Source organism: Helianthus annuus, chromosome 16 (genome assembly GCF_002127325.2).
Source record: "Helianthus annuus cultivar XRQ/B chromosome 16, HanXRQr2.0-SUNRISE, whole genome shotgun sequence".
Classification (NCBI taxonomy): domain Eukaryota; kingdom Viridiplantae; phylum Streptophyta; class Magnoliopsida; order Asterales; family Asteraceae; genus Helianthus; species Helianthus annuus.
Window position 1 is genome coordinate 103,009,581 of NC_035448.2, and position 19,472 is coordinate 103,029,052.

The 19,472-nt window shown below is 38.0% G+C and overlaps 1 long non-coding RNA gene across 1 annotated transcript; it reads right to left on the reverse strand.

Moving 5' to 3' along the window:
- Positions 1–10,987: 10,987 nt before the first annotated feature.
- Positions 10,988–12,463, reverse strand: LOC110926006. Its single transcript, XR_002584914.1, has 3 exons — positions 12,246–12,463; positions 12,115–12,168; positions 10,988–11,530 (listed from the first exon to the last, which is right to left on the reverse strand). It is a non-coding gene; the product is annotated as an uncharacterized LOC110926006 (long non-coding RNA).
- Positions 12,464–19,472: the final 7,009 nt, after the last annotated feature.

The window sequence follows — 19,472 nt, forward strand, 5'->3', positions numbered from 1 at the left end:
AAAAACTGCAGGTGCGTTTGTCAACCCAAACGGCATAACTAGGAACTCGTAATGTCCATAGCGAGTCCTAAAGGCTGTCTTCGGGATACTTTCCTCTTGTATCCTTAGCTGATGGTAACCTGATCGCAAATCGATCTTTGATTAATAGCTTGAACCTTGTAGTTGGTCGAATAGATCATCAATCCTTGGCAGAGGATACCTATTCTTGATTGTTAACTTGTTCAATTCTCGGTAGTCAATGCACATACGAAAACTACCGTCTTTCTTCTTGACAAACAGGACCGGAGTTCCCCAAGGTGAGAAGCTTGGTCTGATAAATCCTTTGTCTAACAACTCTTGGAGTTGTGTCGACAATTCCTGCATCAATGACGGGGAAAGTCGATATGGTGCCTTAGCCACAGGCGCGGCGCCTGGAACTAAGTCAATGCGGAACTCCACTTGCCTCTAGGGTGGCAATCCTGGTAAGTCCTCTGGGAAGACTTCCGGATATTCCCTCATGACAGGGATGTCTTCGATCTTCGGTTCAGCAGCTTTCTTATCCATGATGTGTGCCAGGAAGGCAGCACATCCCTTTTGCAAACACTTTCGAGCTTTTAGGCAGCTGATGATTCTCAAGGGCGTATCTCGCTTCTCCCCATGAACCACAATTGTTTCACCATCTTCGGTTGGGATGCGAATGATTTTTCGTGGCAGACAATCTCAACCTTGTTGCTTGACAACCAATCCATTCCTACTACCACGTCGAAGCTTCCCAACTTGACCAGTAGTAGATCCAAAGTGAACTCACGCTCTCCCAATTCGATTACACAACCTCTGACCACTTCATTGGCTTCTACTAACTTTCCATTCGCCAATTCGATTGAGTACGGGATATCTAATTTACTAGCGGCTACCCAAGCATATTCTTAAATTCTAATGACACGAAGCTATAATCGGCACCAGTATCAAACAAAACGGATGCAAAGCGTTGGTTTATAGGGAACGTACCAGTAACAACATTAGGATCCTGGCGTGCTTCCCTCGCTTCAATGTTAAAGACTCTTCCGCGGGCTTGATTCAGCTGTGGGCAATCCTTCTTGAAATGTCCAACATCACCACAGTTAAAACAACCTAGTCTTTGCCCATTACCTCCTCCGTTCCCCGCTCGATTGTTGTTTTGGTTGCGATTCCCACTACCAGCTTCATTCGCAACGTTTCCCCGGTTTCCATTTCCTCTATTATTCCCTTGTGGTCGGTTTCCATTACCACCACGGTTATTGTTCCGATTACCAAAATCGCCTTGGCCTCCCCGGCCTGCACTAGCCCAGCAAGAATCCTTCAGGTGGCCAACTTTTCCACAAGCTTCACATACTTTTGGCCCACACCGGCCAGAATGATGACGTTGGCAGGTGTTACACTTGGGATGTGTTCCCATATACCCTTTTCCTTTCTTCCCAGCACCGGTTGCAGCTTGGACTGGTGTGCTTGCTTCTCCTTTCTTGCCAACATCACTTGTTCCTTGTTTGAAGTTTGAGAACTTCCTTTTGTTCTCGCCAGATGACTCTACGTGAGTCTCCTTCTTTTTCTGCTCAACATTCGAAAACTTGTTTAAGCGGACGGCTTCCTCAGTAAGAGCTACACTCAGATCGATGGCCTCTGTGATTGTCGCGGGCTTGGAAGTAGTGACCATACTCATGATCTGTGGAGCTAAACCCCAAATAAAGCACTCGATTAGCTTGAATTCCGGTGTAACCATATAAGGTACCATATGAGACAGGTCGTGGAATCTCTGAACATATTCCGCAATTTTGGGACCTTCCATCTTCAAGTGCCAGAATTCCGTTTCCAGTTTCTGAATCTCCGCACGTGAACAGTACTTTTTTCGCATGAGCTCTTTCAGCTCAGTCCATGTCATTGCGTAAGCTGCGGCTTCGCCAAGGGTTTGTACTTGTAAGTTCCACTAGGACAGGGCTCCGTCCAAAAATAGCCCAGAAATGTAGGTAACTTATTAGTCTGGAGCGCACTTGCTCATTCAGAGAACAGATTCCGTCTTCTCGGCCCATCTGACAAAAGCAACAGCACCTCCGGTGCCGTCAAAGTTTACGGGTTTGCAGTCAAGAAACTGCTTGTAAGTGCACCCTGCACATACGTTAGAATATACAAATGGTATTAGCGAATGTGCTAAAGATGTCCAAAGGTATTGTAGTATGTCTCAACGACTTAACATTACCATGAGGTGGATTGTTATTGCCGTTGTTGTTCGAATTACTTCCGCTGGTTCCTCCTTGTGAGGCTGCATACTGTGCAATGGCGGCAGTGATGATTCCTTGAAGTTCTGCCTCGTTGGCAGGCATACGCATCTGGCGTCTTGGAGGCATCTTCTAAAAAGATGTTTTACGTTGGTCAGGTCATAGTAAGTAAAGTGTACGTATGTAACAACAATATCAACACATAGCATCTCATGTTATAAATAAATCTACCACATAACATCTCATGTTATAAACAAATCAACCACATAACATCTCATGTTATAGAACATAAACGATCAATCAAACATCATGAATAATGAGAATACTGCGATTGCGCTGTCATAAATCAAGACCATAATGTAATGTTTACAAGTACATAACTGTATCGTACATCATCAATGACTAAGAGCCACATCGCCCTAGTCCAAACTATCATATCAGTGTCAATAACATCCAATATACAAAACATCAAAAATCATAATCCTCCAAAATGCGGTCTCTAAAATGGCTGTGCAATCTGTGCAATCGCGGTCCTCTCATCAACAGTCTACCCGTGTCGTACAAAAAGGCCTAAGCTGATGGCGGTGGAGGAGGGGGGAAATGAGAAAAGAGCAAACGACGCATATGAAGCCAATCCTCCTCCATAGCGCGATGAGAGCGCAACAAGTATGCTATCTGCTGCTCAGGAGTCCAAAAACGAGCGGCAAAATCTGGTGGAAGTGGACGTGGAGGGTGAGATACTGCAGGTGGAGTCTGGCACTGGCACGGGAGTCGTTGAGCTCTCTCAAGCTCCTGCACGCTACGGGTCAGCGCCTCCTGCTGTATCATGAAAGATATGAGAATATCCTCTGTAGAATACCCCACATGGTAAGGATGATAAGGATCAGATGGTGGCGTAATGGTTGGCGAAGTCCAGAGGAACGGCTCACTAGATGGGGCGAAGGATGGTACAGCAGATGGTGTAACAGGGGGAACAAAAGCAGGATGAGGAATCTGGGGTACAAACTGATCTCCTCCTGACATGAAAGGTATATGGCCAAAAGGCTGACGAGATGAACCCTCTCCAGGACGTGGTGGAGGTATGACCTGAAGAAATGTAATAGGTAAGTCGGTGCGGTGAACATCTGTAGTATGTGTGGGAATCAGAGGAACATCAACAAGAACTGAGACAGGGGCTAAAACAGGGGCTACAGGTGGTGTAACAGGTACCACGAAAGGTGGGAAATCATCATCATCGTCTATCCACCCATTGTGGGTGTGAGCATATCGTGGGTCGATATGGGTCGCAAAAGGTGCACGGTCGAACGTCACTGGCATGGGATCAGGATGTGGTGCGACAACAGGATCAGCAGGAATGTCAGCAATATGAGGAGCATCATCATGAGCATCAACAGCATGATCATCCTCCAACAGTGGAGCAACAACAGGATGATCGTCAACAAGTACATCATCAACCAAAGGAGCAACAGCAGGTGCATCGGCATGATCAGGGTCATGCTCTAACGTGGGGTCAGGAGCAACTACTGGCTCAGGGGCCACAGCAGGCTCCGGATCAACAAACTCCATGTCAAAGTCAGCTGGATCAGCAAACACAGGATCGACAGGGGCTACGGGATCCTCCATGGGCTGATCTAAATGAATAAACTCAATGTCATGATCGGGATCAAAGCCAGGTGGAAAAACAGGATCCGAATCGTCATCAATGTCATGACCAAACTCAAAGCTAGGGGCAGGTGCAGGTGCAGCGGATGACGCCATATCAGGGTCTGTGTCGTGCGAATGATGCTGCACTCCCTGCGTGTGTGAAGGTGCAGATGCCACAGACTCAAAGGAGTCTGGAACAGGTGAATGTATGGGAGCCTCCTCTACAGGAGCATCAGCAAGAAGTAGAATATCACCAGCAGCAATATGGGCCTCGCCCTCAGAGTCATCCTCGAATGGGTCCTCCTCAAACAAGTCGACGTCATCATCATCGACTACGTCGAGGGGCATATCAACAATAGGGTAAGCGACAAGGGGCATAGGGGCAGGGATCACCGCGAGCGGCAAATCCCCAACAAGATGGCCATTAGCAGGCTCTGCTACGACATCAGGCAGCGCAAAGGGCTGGAAGTCGTCATCGTCCGTGCTGGTAGTATCTGAAGTATACACCTCGTGCTCTGATAAAACTATGTCGTCTGATACTATGGCCATGGGATCTGTAGTGTCTGACTCTCCAGTACCAGATGAAGGCATGACGTCTGTAACACAAGCACACATATGCACAAATAATCAATCACATTGTCAAATAAACATGTTAGTCACCAAAAAGCAATCAAATAGTTCTCCTAGTCCCACTAGTCTACCTCCCAGCCTCTCAGACTGAATCTCCTAGTCTCTCAGACTACTCCCTCAGTCTCCCCGACTGAATCCCTTAGTCTCCCCGACTAAATCCCTCAGTCTCCCCGACTGAATCCCTCAGTCACCCCGACTGAATTCCTCAGTCTCCCCGACTGAATCCCTCAGTCTCCCCAACTGAATCCCTCAATCTCCCCGACTGAATCCCTCAGTCTCCCCGATTGAATCCCTGGTCTCCCCGACCAAACCATAACTTTTAAGAAGGAAAAGTGCTCAACTTTTGTTTGTAAAAATGTTTTGTAACCGGGATCTGGACGTAATGTATGCAATGTAAAAATGTTTTCGTGAGAGCCCTGGTGATCGTAGTCTAGACTCGAGAAGGAATCCTAGTTCGCTATGATCAAAGCTCTGATACCAAGCTGTCACACCCTGGCTTTGCGGAAGCGTGGGTTTATTTGGTGTGACTTCTTAATACCATAACTTAATCACAACAAAGCTATATGAAAGTAAACCCATGCAGATCATCCATTGGTTCATGTTTTAACATAAAAGTACCACAACATAGTTTTAAAATGTCGACACATGCGACGGAATTACAACATAACAAAATAAAAACATTGTTCGGAAGACATAGCCACAAACATAAAACAGACGCAGTTTAAGAACTGTGACTAGTCCATGGAAAAGCCATAACCCCTAAACTTGGATGACCCCATAACTCTTACGCAGCGTGAAAACGTAGCATACCATGCCAGATCCTTAATTCCCTGAAATACATGTAAGTTGGAAAAATCAACAAAAATGTTGAGCGAGTTAATGTGTAAGTGAGTATGTAAAACCTTTGTAATATGAAAATCCCTGATATGTAGCAAATAAGGAAATAAAGAGATCACCAATGGTTTGCAAGGCCATTGATATGTGTGAAGTGCAATAGAAAGACTCAAACCTAGCAGATTTTTGCGTCGGGTACCAAGTCACCCCGAGGTCCGTTCTGTTGGGCCTGGGGCTGGGCTCGCTACACCCAGATAGATCTACCGCTAAAGACCCTCGGTCCTACAATGAGGATTAATGGCCTCCAGTTCCCGCCTACTCACTCACATGGTCTAAGTAATAACCCTAACCATACCATGTGTAAAATATTTGTAATCATAGTAACATGTATTTCACCCCCGAAGTATAAAAACTGAAAACAGTTAAGAGAAAAGGGGGACATGAACTCACTGAAGTGCGTCTCGGAATAGTAATCTCCCAGTCAACCTGCTGCGTGACGACCTACACGTACTAACTTCTATTAGACAGACGGCGGTGCCTTGGCTTAAGGTTTAACGTTTTTGGGAAATAGTTAGACAACTATTTCGTATTTACACTTCGTAATTATGTATTAATTATATTCCTTCCCAAGGATGGGGGTTTTAATACATGTGTGTTTTTATTACTTCAGAAATACATTATTAAGTCCCACTTAATAAAATATATTTTAATTCATTTGTCTAAAACTTTCTATCTCCAAAATATAAATATTTTTCCCAAAAACATTATATTTTATTCCATACAATTTTCCAAAATAATACTTTTATCAAATTACGCATTTAAGAGTATTTTCTGAAAATACATAAGTTACATTTTATGGTTCGTGTGGTAATAATAATACCGGTGTAACTTAAATTTTTATTGTGAGGGCGTTAGTATTATTTTGGAGTCGTTACTGTTCAGTGTATTCCAGTAATATTATTTTTACTCTAAAAATAATATTTATGTAGTTCACAAAATAATCATAAAATCGCACAAGTATTTTTCTATGAAATATATATTCTAAATATTTCTTTAACAAGTTTTATTAATGAAAATCCACCTCCGACACTTGGTTATTTTGTAATAAAAATTCATGGCAAATTTTTATTTGGAAAAATAAGTTAAAAATATAATCATAACACTTGTTGTAAAAATATTTTCCATGTGTTATATTTCTGGAAAAATTTCGCCAGAGTTTCCTCTGTAACTGGAGGTGGCCACGCTTACAAGCGTATCATTTTCTTTTAAAAATTCAATCAAGCAATTTTCCATCATCAATATACACTATTCAAACCATCAAACTAGAAAAAAAATAAGCATAAATTGCAAACACATGAACTTGTAAGTTGTGTAAAAATACGTAGTAACCTTCCGACATTTTTAGTAGGTCTTTCTATCTTTAAAAATAAAATCGGTTTCTTGAAAACTTTATTTTTAAAGAACATGTAACTTTACAACTTCTTAGTCAAAAATTACAAAAATATTTCTTTGTTAAATCCTTTTGTCACACAAGTGTTTACACACTTGTTTGTTCACAAAAATGCTTTTAGTTCATGAAAGATCCGGCTTTTAAACATGATTTGCATCTTACACTTGGTTCTTCGGAAATACCACTTGTAGATCTTTAGATTTACTAGTTTAGAACTCCATTTTACAAGAAAAAACTATTTTTACACAAGTTCATGTTTATGTATGAAAGGGTTCGTCATCTTGTAACTTTCCTACTTAACATAATGCTAGTTCATGTTCCATGAACATGATCTAGCGTGGTTAGATGACGATCCGTTCCACTACTAGCAACCAACAACATAAAATAACCATAACTAAACAAGATTCATGAGTTTTACACCATTATTTACTATTTAACCAACAAGTTTATTATTCTTACAAGACTTTTAGCTTTGATCTTTAGTGTTCTCGATTTTTATCCGTTAAATTTCTTATTAATCACCTTAGACAAGATCAAGAGGGTATTTAGAATCACTTACAACTAGCTCAAGGCTAGGGAAGAATCAAAGCGAAAACTAGGTGGATAAAAGCGATGTAGAGAGGTCCTTTTGATTTCGTAAGCACCGGGTCTCCTCGTATGATCTCTTGCACCTTGGATTGTATGTGGTTTAGCAAGATCAAAATTGGAAGGTGATGGTGGGTGTGTGTGAGCTCTCGGCCAAGAGTGATGAGAGGGAAAGAAAGATGCAATTTTTTTTGTTTAAGTGTTTATGATAATGAATGAACTTATGGTTTCATTTATAGACCACTTTAGTGTATTGTCCCTAGGGGAACCGATTCGGTCAGGGGGGGGGGGTATTTAGTTGGAATTTAACTAGATAGTTTAGTGGTTGTTATGTTTAGTTAGGTGTTTAAATTAGTTATTAGTGTGTAGTGTGTTATAACGGGTGTTAGGGTATTCGGGGACCCTATCTGGCTCAGAAAAGGAAAAACAGTGTCATTGACAATATTTTTATGTCCCGGGTAAAGTCCGGTTGTTCGGTTGGATATTGATCCATTAAAGTGCTTAATAAACATTTAAAGTGTCTTTAATATTATTTTTAGTGACACAATGAATTCCTGACACTTTGGAAAGTGTCTAATATTATTTTCCCATGTTTTTGCACTTTACTAGTTAGCTTAAATGCTGAATTTTGTATTAAAGTGCAGAATTTTGTAGTTAGAGCATGTTTTAGGCACATCCAGTCACTATAACTATCACTTAGTGTCGCAGTTCTACAATCCTCACCTCCCTACACTCCCTACTAGTGTAGTAATCTATTCCCGGCTCATACTGGCCTTAGAGGACAGTGTCTGTCTAGTGCTGGCTATGTCAGCACGTTTACTGGGTTATCTGTTCATTGTGCTACTGTGCTTTCGTGCATCAAGTATGTCACTATAGTTCTGTGTAAATAATGGAGTGACAGTAATAAAGTATGATGCATATATATGTATGTATCAGAATTCAAGTAGCAGTTTAACCACAATTGTAAGCAAGCACAGTAATTAAGCATTAATTAAATATTAATTAATTCGTACAGATACCTGGTTTGGTGAGGGTTGTCACATAATATGTGTAATACATCCTAGAATTGTCTATCGTTTTGAAGTAACAATGAATTTATCTTTTTTCCAAAACCCCTTAGCATAAGGGCTACATGTGTAACACATGTACAACTGTTAGAAATTTAAAAAAGGCAGATCTGTAACACATGTAACAAATGTTACAATTGCTTATTGTTTTGAAGTAACAGAAAAGGTTGTAACATAAGAGCTACATGCGTAACAATATATTAGGTAAGTATGATACATATGTAATATATCTACTACTTGTTTGTCTGGTAAGTAGCATCGAACGCTAGCACATCGCCAAAAGCCTTGTAGCTTAGCTTGGATATCTCATCAGCCCAAAACATAACCTTCAACTTCCCATCAGATACAACAAAGTCGTAGTAGAAGTTTAGAAGATTTTCCCTTCGATCACGAGGAAGATGAAACACATCAATCACAAGTTTTGAAAAACTTATAAATATATATAATCTATTTGTCCCTTTATTCAAAAACTTATGTTACATTTCTGCCAGAAACATTCAAAAATGTTTGTCCTATATGTTGTAACATGTGTTACACTTCCGGGCAATATATGTTGCATACATGGTGTTACACATTTGTACTTAATGTAATAGTAAGTTTAAATGTTAAAATGTTTTTTTTTTAAGATTGACTGTTAAATGTTAAAATGTATAAACTTCATAATTTATTCGGAATATCTCGTTTATTTTACAAATAAAAACTCGTGTTTTTTTGGTGGGACAATTAGCTACATATGTAGTAACAACGTTACACAAGTTACTTGTAGTTACCCTAACCTTTTTTTGGACACAAAGGGGGGTTGCACATATGTAACACATGTTTGTAACATGCGTTACACTAGATAGGTAACACATGTATAGCCACGTTACACATGTTACATAGGAGATTAATAAGTTTTAACTATAGAAGATTAATATTGATGTACTTGTTTTGTTCATAGGTGAAAAGATGTTTTGTGTTCAAGATGAAGATGGTTATCAAGAAGCGAAGCCCGCCGAAGGATTACAACGCATCATCAGGTTTTTGTGGTGACGATGGTGTGTTTTTTGGTTGGTTGTTATGTGTTGTGAAGATGGATGTTGTTGTGAAGACCATTTTTAGAAGCATTACAACTATTGATATAAAATTCATTTTTATTTTCATTGTTAGTATGCCCATTTTTGGATGAATATGGATGTTGATGTGACGGCAATTTTTTTTTGGGATGCAACAACTATATGTAACATGTGTAACCTTGACGTTGTAACACATGTAACATGGCTATACATGTGTTACATATGTTACACAATAGTGTAACATATATTATAAACATGTTTTACATATGTCAGCCCCTTTAGTGTCAATTTAAACTTAGTAAAATTACATATGTAACAACATTACATCATCCAAAATGTCATATCAATGAACAAACAAGTAATATATGTAACTATAGGTATACGAGACTAGTGTAATGAATTAAAGGGATAAACGATACACTTCATGTTACATATGTACGTAGACTTGTTTTTAACAATGTTATTAGTAGATAAAAAAACTGCATTAACGTATATTTTTTACATTGAACCCAACTTATTGGTCATAAGTCTTAACATGGCAAGAAGTTCTTCCAGTGTGACGTATGATTTAACAATAATAGGATGATATTGCTCGTTGACATTCGGTGTCCATAATTTAGTGCCATTAGAAGACTCGTAAAGATGGTAACATGGAGTATGTTCAAGATCATCTGTGGACATAGGGACGGATTTTAGTATAAGTTTACGTGCGTTATGAACGTTGTAATACGTTTAGCACCCTAGGGTAACAAAAAAAGATCACACATGACCATGGTTGCAGAAATCGGTCTAGGCGGCCGATTAATCGGCGCCTAGGCGCTAGGCGATCATCTACTGCCTAATTTTGAGCTAGGCGGTCAATTAATCGGTCATGGTCAAAAATCGGTCAAAATCGGTCCTAGGCGGTCAAAATTGGTCCTAGGCGGTCAAAAATCGGATTAATCGGACAATATTAGTCGGTCAAAATCGATCAAAATCGGTCCTAGGCGGTTCTAGGCGGTCCTAGGCGGTCAAAATTGGTCAAAATCGGTCAAAATCGAACCATACTATCTGAAACTTGAAGTATTTATGTGAATTTTGAGGTATTATTTTTATATTATTGGGTATATATATATAATTTTGAAAAAATACATATAAAGATCCCATTCCGATTAATCCCGATTAATCCCTAGGCTGTACCTCACCGCCCGACTAGCGCCTAGCGCCTTCTACAACATTGCACATGACACTTGTCGCCATGTTACACATGTTAATTGTGTGTGCACATGTAACATCTTCTCTACAACGTGAGTAACATCCTTAAAAGTTGTGTTCCTACTATGCTTTATATTTGTAAGTACTTATAGGTAAACATGTTTTAAAGATACAACTTGTAACATGTGTTACACCGAAATGTTACACAAGTGTTTCCAGTTTACACATGTTACATCTTGTGTAACTCTGCTTTATATTTTGTAAGTGTTTCCAGTTTCCAGTTTAAACATCTTTTAAAGATACAACATGTAACATGTAAGTACTTATAGGTAAACATATTTTAAAGATACAACCGTATCACCTTACAAGTTATATGTTTTGCTGACAAACGCCATGTCACACATGTTACACACTATAGAGTGAAAGAACAGTATTGAACGCTGCTACACATTTCCCATTCTGTCGTAACATGTGTAACCTTTTTGGGGTATCGATGTTGTAGGTTTATACTTAAATATATACAAATGATCCAAAAATGATCATACATGTGTTACCCTCTAGTGTAACATAAGTTACAAACATGTCTTACATATGTGCAGCCCTGATTTTTGGTAACAAAGAGGTTGAACTTATGTAACACAAGTTTGTAACATGTGTTACACTAGAGGGTAACTTCTGTACAACGTCAAAGGTACCCACCACCTGCCCTTCATCGACTTCTTGTTCCCATTCTTCATCGGTTTCTCCATCTACCTTCTTTCGCTTTATGGCCATCTTTTGTCGTATCCGATATTGTGGTTCTCTTTCTTCCTGCCAAGATCCCTTCTCGTTTGGCTGCAACTGCTATGGTGATGCGGGCCCAAGCGTGGAAGAGCGGGCCATCCGGTACTTGGAGGCCCAGGATCGCGTCACAAAAGGGGCTTCATTGAAATGGCTCTAACTTGGGCTACGGGAGTCCGTTTGGGGCGTGTGACCAGTCAAAACGAACGGGAGAACGAGCTCTATCTTGCTGCAAACCGCCTATGGGTCATCGTCCGGGCCGAAAAAACGCTTATTTCTATTAGTTTTTTCCATTTTTATGTTTCTTCAAGTATTTTGGGCATTTTGTTTTTAGGCTTGTGTTTGGCCCGTTGTCTTTTTTAGGCCCGTTTCGAATTTCTGTCTCTATTTATGTATTTCCCTAATCATTTGATGAAGCAGAATTGAATTTTGAGAAAAACAGTTTTTCACTTCAAATTCCGAGCCCTTTGGGTTGAATTTTGGGGTTGGGGAAGAACGACACGGGCATTCACAGAATCAACGTGTTTGATCTTCATTATCGTACTACTCACTACATCATATGGTCAAGTCATAATAACACAAGTTACAGTCCAGTATTTTTAATCTGCTAATTAAAAAATAGTAGTAGCATAACTAACACTAGTTACCTTCTACCCAATTATGCCCTGAACTTGAAGACTCCCCAAATTTTGAGTTTTTATCTGCATAATTTCACACATAAAAAAAAACTAAGCAAAACCACCCAAAAAAAGATTACATATGTAAACAGTTACCATACACTTCAAACAACTACTATCCGGTAGAACCAACTCCCTCGCTGCAAGCACTAAACAAACATGTAACATATTTTAGCACAACCTTTCGTATTTGTTTGTCGTCGTCGTATAGCTTTTGTTTTTGTTTTCTAGACTGGACAGTTGTGCTCCCCACAACAATTGTTTTAGATGTGTTACCCTCCAGTGTAACACACGTTACAAACATGTGTTACATATGTGTAGCTCCTTTTTGTGTCCAAGAAAGGGCTGGTTTTAACATAAGTAACACGTGTAACATTATTACAACACATGTAGCTAATTATGCCAGCAAAAAGAACAACTTTTTATTTATAAAATAAACAAGATCATCAACTATTACATTATAGGCTTTTCTAAAGGTAATGAAAATGTGATATCCGAGTGAAGTTTATACAAGACAACTAACAACCCATTTAAAATAACATTTCAACATTTAAAAAGATATAGATTTGTAAGCTAATAACAACTGATAATATCAAAAAAAATATAAATGATTTTAATACAAAAACAAAAACTTGTAAACTACATAAGCATTTACCCATTACTAGACCACTTTGTGCACACAAAAACATATTAACAACAGCCTTAAAAAAAAAAAAAAAAAAAAAAAAAAAAAAAAAAAAAAAACCCCTCAGGTGTGCAATGATTTTTCAAAATAAAAAAACTCAACAGATTGTTGTTTCTCTCTCTAAAATCATGGTAAATTAGGTTCAAACCTGCTTCTCCCTCACACACTTGTGCGTGTGTTCTTGGTGTTCGAGATGAACACGGTGAAGATTGTTGTTTCTCTCTCTAAAATCATGGTAAATTAGGTTCAAACCTGCTTCTTTCTCACACACTTGTGCGTGTGTTCTTGATGTTCGAGATGAACACGATGAAGATTGTTGTTTCTCTCTCTAAAATCTTGGTAAATTAGGTTCAAATCTGCTTCTCTCTCACACACTTGTGCGTGTGTTCTTGGTGTTCCAGATGAACATGATGAAGATGGTTGTTTCTCTCTCTAAAAACCTTCATCCCCATTCACTCACCGATCAGAATTTCTCTTTTCTACCAGATGAACACAATGAACATGATGGATATTTTGAACTCTGAAAGAAGAACAGAGAGAATGAGATATGGTTGTTTCTCTCTCTAAAAACCTTCATCCCCATTCTTGATATTTTGAATTCTCAAAGAAGAAGAAGAGAGAGAGAGAGAATGAGATATGGATGATGATGGTTTGATGGTGATGGTGACAATTATACAGAAGAGAGAGAATGAGATATGGTATTTTTGACACAAATACCCTCCTGGCCACTCATCAACATAAGTTATATATTAAATTTAAATCAATAAACCATCAAATTTCCCTAACCCTTAGATGATGTTGATCAGTGGTTATAAAGTGAGTTTCTTAGGTTTTCTTATCACAAATAAGTTTTCTATATATCATTCCCCTATATATATATATATATATATATATATATATATATATATATATATATATATATATATATATATATATATATATATATATATATATATATATATATAGTGGAGGGTTCAAATGAGAAATTTTTTTTGTAACAAGAAAAAAAAAAGAAGTTTCAACCAATAAGAATGCTTCATTTTACTTTATTTAATATTTGCATTTAATTTTAATATAAGGGTATATTGGTAAACCTACATAAATCATTAATTTGTATTCTTCCCTTTTAATAACTAACTAAATTAAATTTGTAACTCCTTTTCAAAATATATACTTTTTCCAAATTAAAAAACAACTTAATTTAAAGTGTAGAATAAATTACTAGTTGTGTAGGATAAATTACGAGTTGTGTAGGATATATTTCGAGATGTGTAGGATAAATTTCAACTATGTAGGATAAAATTCTATAATGTGTAGGGTATATGTAGGAAAATTTTGATATGTGTAGGTTTTGTAGATTATATGTAGGATAATTAATGATTAGTTGACTAATTAATTAAACAGAGAAAAATTAATGATATGGTTACAAATGAAATAGGATTTTACTAATATGTCATTTCTTCTTTTTCTTCTTACATTAAATTTCTTCTCAAATGAACATTCCCCTATATATATATATATATATATATATATATATATATATATATATATATATATATATGGTAAGGTTCATGCGAGAACCACCTTTATTAGGAGAACCGCGAGAATCAATGTGAACACAACCTAAAATAGCCCTAAAAAAACCTAACCCCCACCCTCCCCCCCCCCCCAAAAAAAAAAAAAACCCCAAACTCCCCACCCCCCCCCCCCAAAAAAAAAAAATCCTAACCCTCGCCCCCCCCCCCCAAGCTAAATGCTAAAAACTAAAACAACCCAAAAAACCTAAAAAAAACCTACCCCCCCCCACCCCCTAAAACCTAAATCCCCTCCCCCACCCCCCCCCCCCCCCCCCAAAAAAACCTAACCCCCCCCCCCCACCCTAAGCTAAAATGCTAAAAACTAAACCCTCAAAAAACCTAAAAAATAAAAAAAAAGTCTAAAATTTTTTTTTTAAATATTTTTTATGTTAAAATCGCTACTTTTAGTACAAAAAACAAAAAAAATTTGGCTACTAAAAGTAGCGATTTTTTTATAAAAAATATTAAAAAAAAAATTTGTGTGTTTTTTAGCTATTTTTAGGCATTTTTGGTTGTGTTCACATTGGTTCTCGCGGTTCTCGCAATAAAAGGTGGTTCCTAACGGATCTCTATCCTATGTGTATATATATATATATATATATAGAGAGAGAGAGAGAGAAGAGAAAATTTATGTTTTCGTCCCTGAGGTTTGTTCATTTTAACTAGTCTAGTCCAAAAGTCTAATTTATAACAAAACCAACTTTAAGGTTTGCATTTTTTAACGCTTTTCATCAAAAATAGCTAATTTGGTTTGCTTTTTCATTTAATTCTTGGCTAATTGACCAAAATACCCCGAGGACCGAAAGAACTTTATGTTAATGGTAAAACTAGCACTTTTTACTCTCTTAAATCAAGAAACTTATATCTATTAATAGAGGAACTGAAATGGACAGTGACTCTTGTATCTATTAATAGAGGAATATCTATTAATAGAGGAACTAAAATGAATAGTAAGTGAACACCTGTCCACCTCACCTTGTTGTTTGCAGGGTTTTTTCTGTTCGCTACATTGATGAATGAAATTGTTATAGATTGTGATTGACCTGTAGTTTTGCTTTTGCAAGTCACTGTTTGCTCTTGTGGATTTCTTTTATTGCTACTTGAATGTGTTGGTATGGGTTTTTTTTTGCTGCATGATGTTTTTTATAATGTGAGTTGTGTATGAGGATTTAAACTTTGTTTTATTTTGGTGATTTATGGCTGATGAAGTTCTGCACAGTAGGTGTTTGATAATATGTTTAGCTTTCTTTCCTTTTTAGGCAACTTTGTCTGTGCATTGTTTTGTGGTGTGTTGAGCGACTCTTTCAAACTAAGGAGTATACATGTCTCCTTCGTATCTTTGTTTGCTTTTATTGCACTAAAAAAGGTTTTCTCTACATACCACAAGCAACTTTATGCTGTAAAGTGGCTGGTTGTATAGCACACTTGTAGCTCCTGCCTTACTTATTATACCATTGCAAGCACCTTATATAAATATCATAATACATTTTTTGAACATCAAGATTCTATGATTCATAGAATAGGGCCAGCATATACTGTAAAAACCCAAAAAGTAACAAGACAAAGGAAGCTAAAACGAAACACGACGGACACCCCACCACCCAACCTACATAATAATGTCTTTAACATTAAAATCCACCCATCTACCCTAATCTAACTTATCAAATTTTGATCTACTTTTAAGGCACAGAAAAGAATCAGCTTTTATATTTTCCACCCCCGCATTCCCGGACGAATGAAACCCATTAAACTCCTTATTACGAGCATTCCAAATATTCCATATAGTAGTCTGAAATATAAGATTAGTCACCTTCTTCCGCAACTTAGACCCCCTTCTACCTTCGATAAATTCCAAAGCTTCCATACACGAACCGAAAACACCCGAAACCGGAAGTTTGACCCAAGCCAAAACATTCCACCAGATGGATTTCGACAAGAACACTTGCATACCAAGTGATCCACCGATTCAATGTGATCATCACAACGAAAACACAACGGATTCTGAATACAACCTCCTCTTTTGAGAAGCTCCTCCTTTACCGGAATTCTACATAAAACTGATCTCCACACGACCACTCATCTTCAACACGAACCAAGCTTCTCGTGATTTGATCCCTCACCCCAGCCACACTGAACCCGTTATTGTTATCTGATCTCCAATCCCACACGTCACCATCCTCTTTAAAATTAACCCCATATAGCGTATTCACTAAGGCAGTCCATTGAGCCCACTCTTCAGCATTACACGGCGGACCGATCACATCTAATGTTCCACAACAACTCATTACCAACTGTCACCACATTATCTTTAACCAAAGCTTTTTTATGTGTCGCAATCTTATACACAGCTGGAAACCGATCTAAAAGCACACCCCCTTCAGCCCCCGCAATCAGCCCAAAAACCCACATTCATCCCGTTACCAACCTTTACGACTAAGAATTCTTTTAAAGGCATTCCAATAACATCAAACTCCTTACCCATTGAAAAAAATATCTCTCCACATACCCGTGAACTTATCATTAATCGGGACACATCTCGCTTCCCTTCCATTATCATAAATCGCACCTACTACCTTAACCCAAAGAGCTTTTGGCTCACTCTGAAATTTTCACCACCACATTGCCAAAAAGCTAAATTTACACTTCTAAGGTCTCCAATACCAAAGCCCCCATAACGTCTCGGTTTAACCATTTTGCTCCAAGCAACCCATCTAATTTTAAAAGAACCCTCCTTCCTCCCACAAATAAAATCCCTCCTAATAGAGTCAGGACTATTAATAACCTTATTCGGAGCCTGAAACATTGAGAAATAGTAATTAGGTAACGCGCCCATCACTACTTTTGCAAGGACGGTTTACTTGGGCTGTTAAAGGTGGTGTCAGTGTTGTTCTCCTAAATCCGCTTAGAGTTAGTTAGAATGTTTCGAATTTATCCAATCTGCATGGCGGCTCGAAGATGTTAGAATTCTGGATTTAGGGTTTCGTGGAACAAAGTTCTTGTGTTCATAAAATGAATTGATAAAATCATTCGGTCATATTACATATGAATATATACATACATGATAAGGCAGTAACTGCCATATATTTACTTAGGATAGTATAATAATAAATAATAATAATAATAATAATAATAATAATAATAATAATAATAATAATAATAATAATAATAATAATAATATGATCTAAGCTTATAAACGTCCGTCTAACACCCTCCCGTAAGCTTGATCATTTCGGATTCATATGCAGCAACTCCTTTATCCAAGTAAAGTCCTTTGGCTGGAGAGCTTTTGTCATAACGTCTGCCAATTGATCTTTTGTTGTGCAGAACACGACTTCCACTTCACTCTTCTTAATTAGGTCTCTAATGAAATGATACTTGACTCTTATGTGCTTACTTTTACCATGATATACCGGGTCTCTGGCTAGACAAATGGTTGATTTGTTGTCACAAAATATTGGGATTGAGTAGTCTTCTTTTCCTAGCAAATGATCTAGGATACCTTTGATCCATAAAGCTTGACATCATGCCAGAGAAAGAGAAAGGGCCATATATTCTGCTTCCGTTGAAGACAACGCTACTACCTTTTGTTTCTTTGATTGCCATGATATAGGTCCAGTTCCTAGATGAAAAATATATCCTGAGGTACTCTTGCTGTCATCTATGTTTCCGGCATAATCGCTGTCACTGAACCTTGTTAAGTGTTTCTTTCCTCCTTTCGAATACGTAACTCCTTGTTCTTGGGTTCCTTTGATATATTTTAGTATACGTTTTGCTGCTTCCCAGTGACTTCTCTTTGGACGTTCCATGAACCTACTTATTTTGCTGACCGCAAACATAATGTCTGGTCTGGTGTTTGTCAAATACATTAGACTTCCTATTAGACTATGATATAGTCCTTCATCTACAAACTCTTCTAGATCATCTTTAGATAATTTTAAACCGTATTCCATTGGTGTTGATACCGTGTTGGAATGTGTCATTCTGTACTTTTCTAAAAGATTTTTCATGTACTTCTTTTGTGATAGAGTGATATTTCCATTTTCATAAGTGACCTCCATGCCAAGAAAGTAATGTAATCGACCCATATCCGTCATTTCATATTCCTCTTTCATTGATTTTTTGAAATCTGAAATTAGTTTCTCCGAGCTACTTGCTATTATTAAATCGTCCACATACAAACAAATGATGATCTTTCCCTCATTTGTATCTTTGATATATAATGTATGTTCATAGATGCATTTTTTGAATTTGTTTTTAACAAAATATGCATCTATTCGACTATACCATGCCCTAGGGGCTTGTTTCAAACCATGTAGTGCTCGTTTGAGAAAGCATACCTTTTTCTCTTCTCCTTTTTTAACATAGCCTTGAGGTTGTTCGATATACAATTGTTCTTCTAGTTTGCCATTTAAAAACGTCGTTTTCACATCCATTTGATGGAGATGCCATTCATATTGTGCTGCAAGTGCTAGCACTAAGCGGACTGTTTCGAATCTGATTACTGGAGCGAAGACTTCCTGGTAGTCTATGCCATACTTCTGTTTATATCCTTTTACAACCAACCTGGCTTTGTACTTGTCCACATTACCTTTTTCATCATACTTCGTTTTGTAAATCCATTTAACTCCAATCGGTTTTTGCTGCGACGGAGGATCTACAAGTTCCCATGTTTGATTTTTATGAATGGACTCTATCTCTTTGTTCATTGCTTCTAGCCATCTTGGATCTTGACTGGCTTCTTCAAATGATGTAGGATCGGAACTAGTGAAAAGAACGAAATTAACTACTTGATTCTCATGATATTTCTGTCTAACTTCTACTTCTGTAAGTGCTTTAGTTCTTCGATATACGTTATTTATGTTTTTAGTACGAACAACTTCATTCTCCGAGTCTGATGTGGAGGAGTTATCTTCATGATCCTGTGCAGACTCCACTGTGGACTCGTTCTCATTGTGCTGATTACGAACAGTCTCGAGATATGGTTCTTCATTCTCTGGTATTGCTGAGTCATTATGCTCCGGAACATCATCAGCTTGTATCTGCTCTTCGTGTGTCTTGTCTAGTTC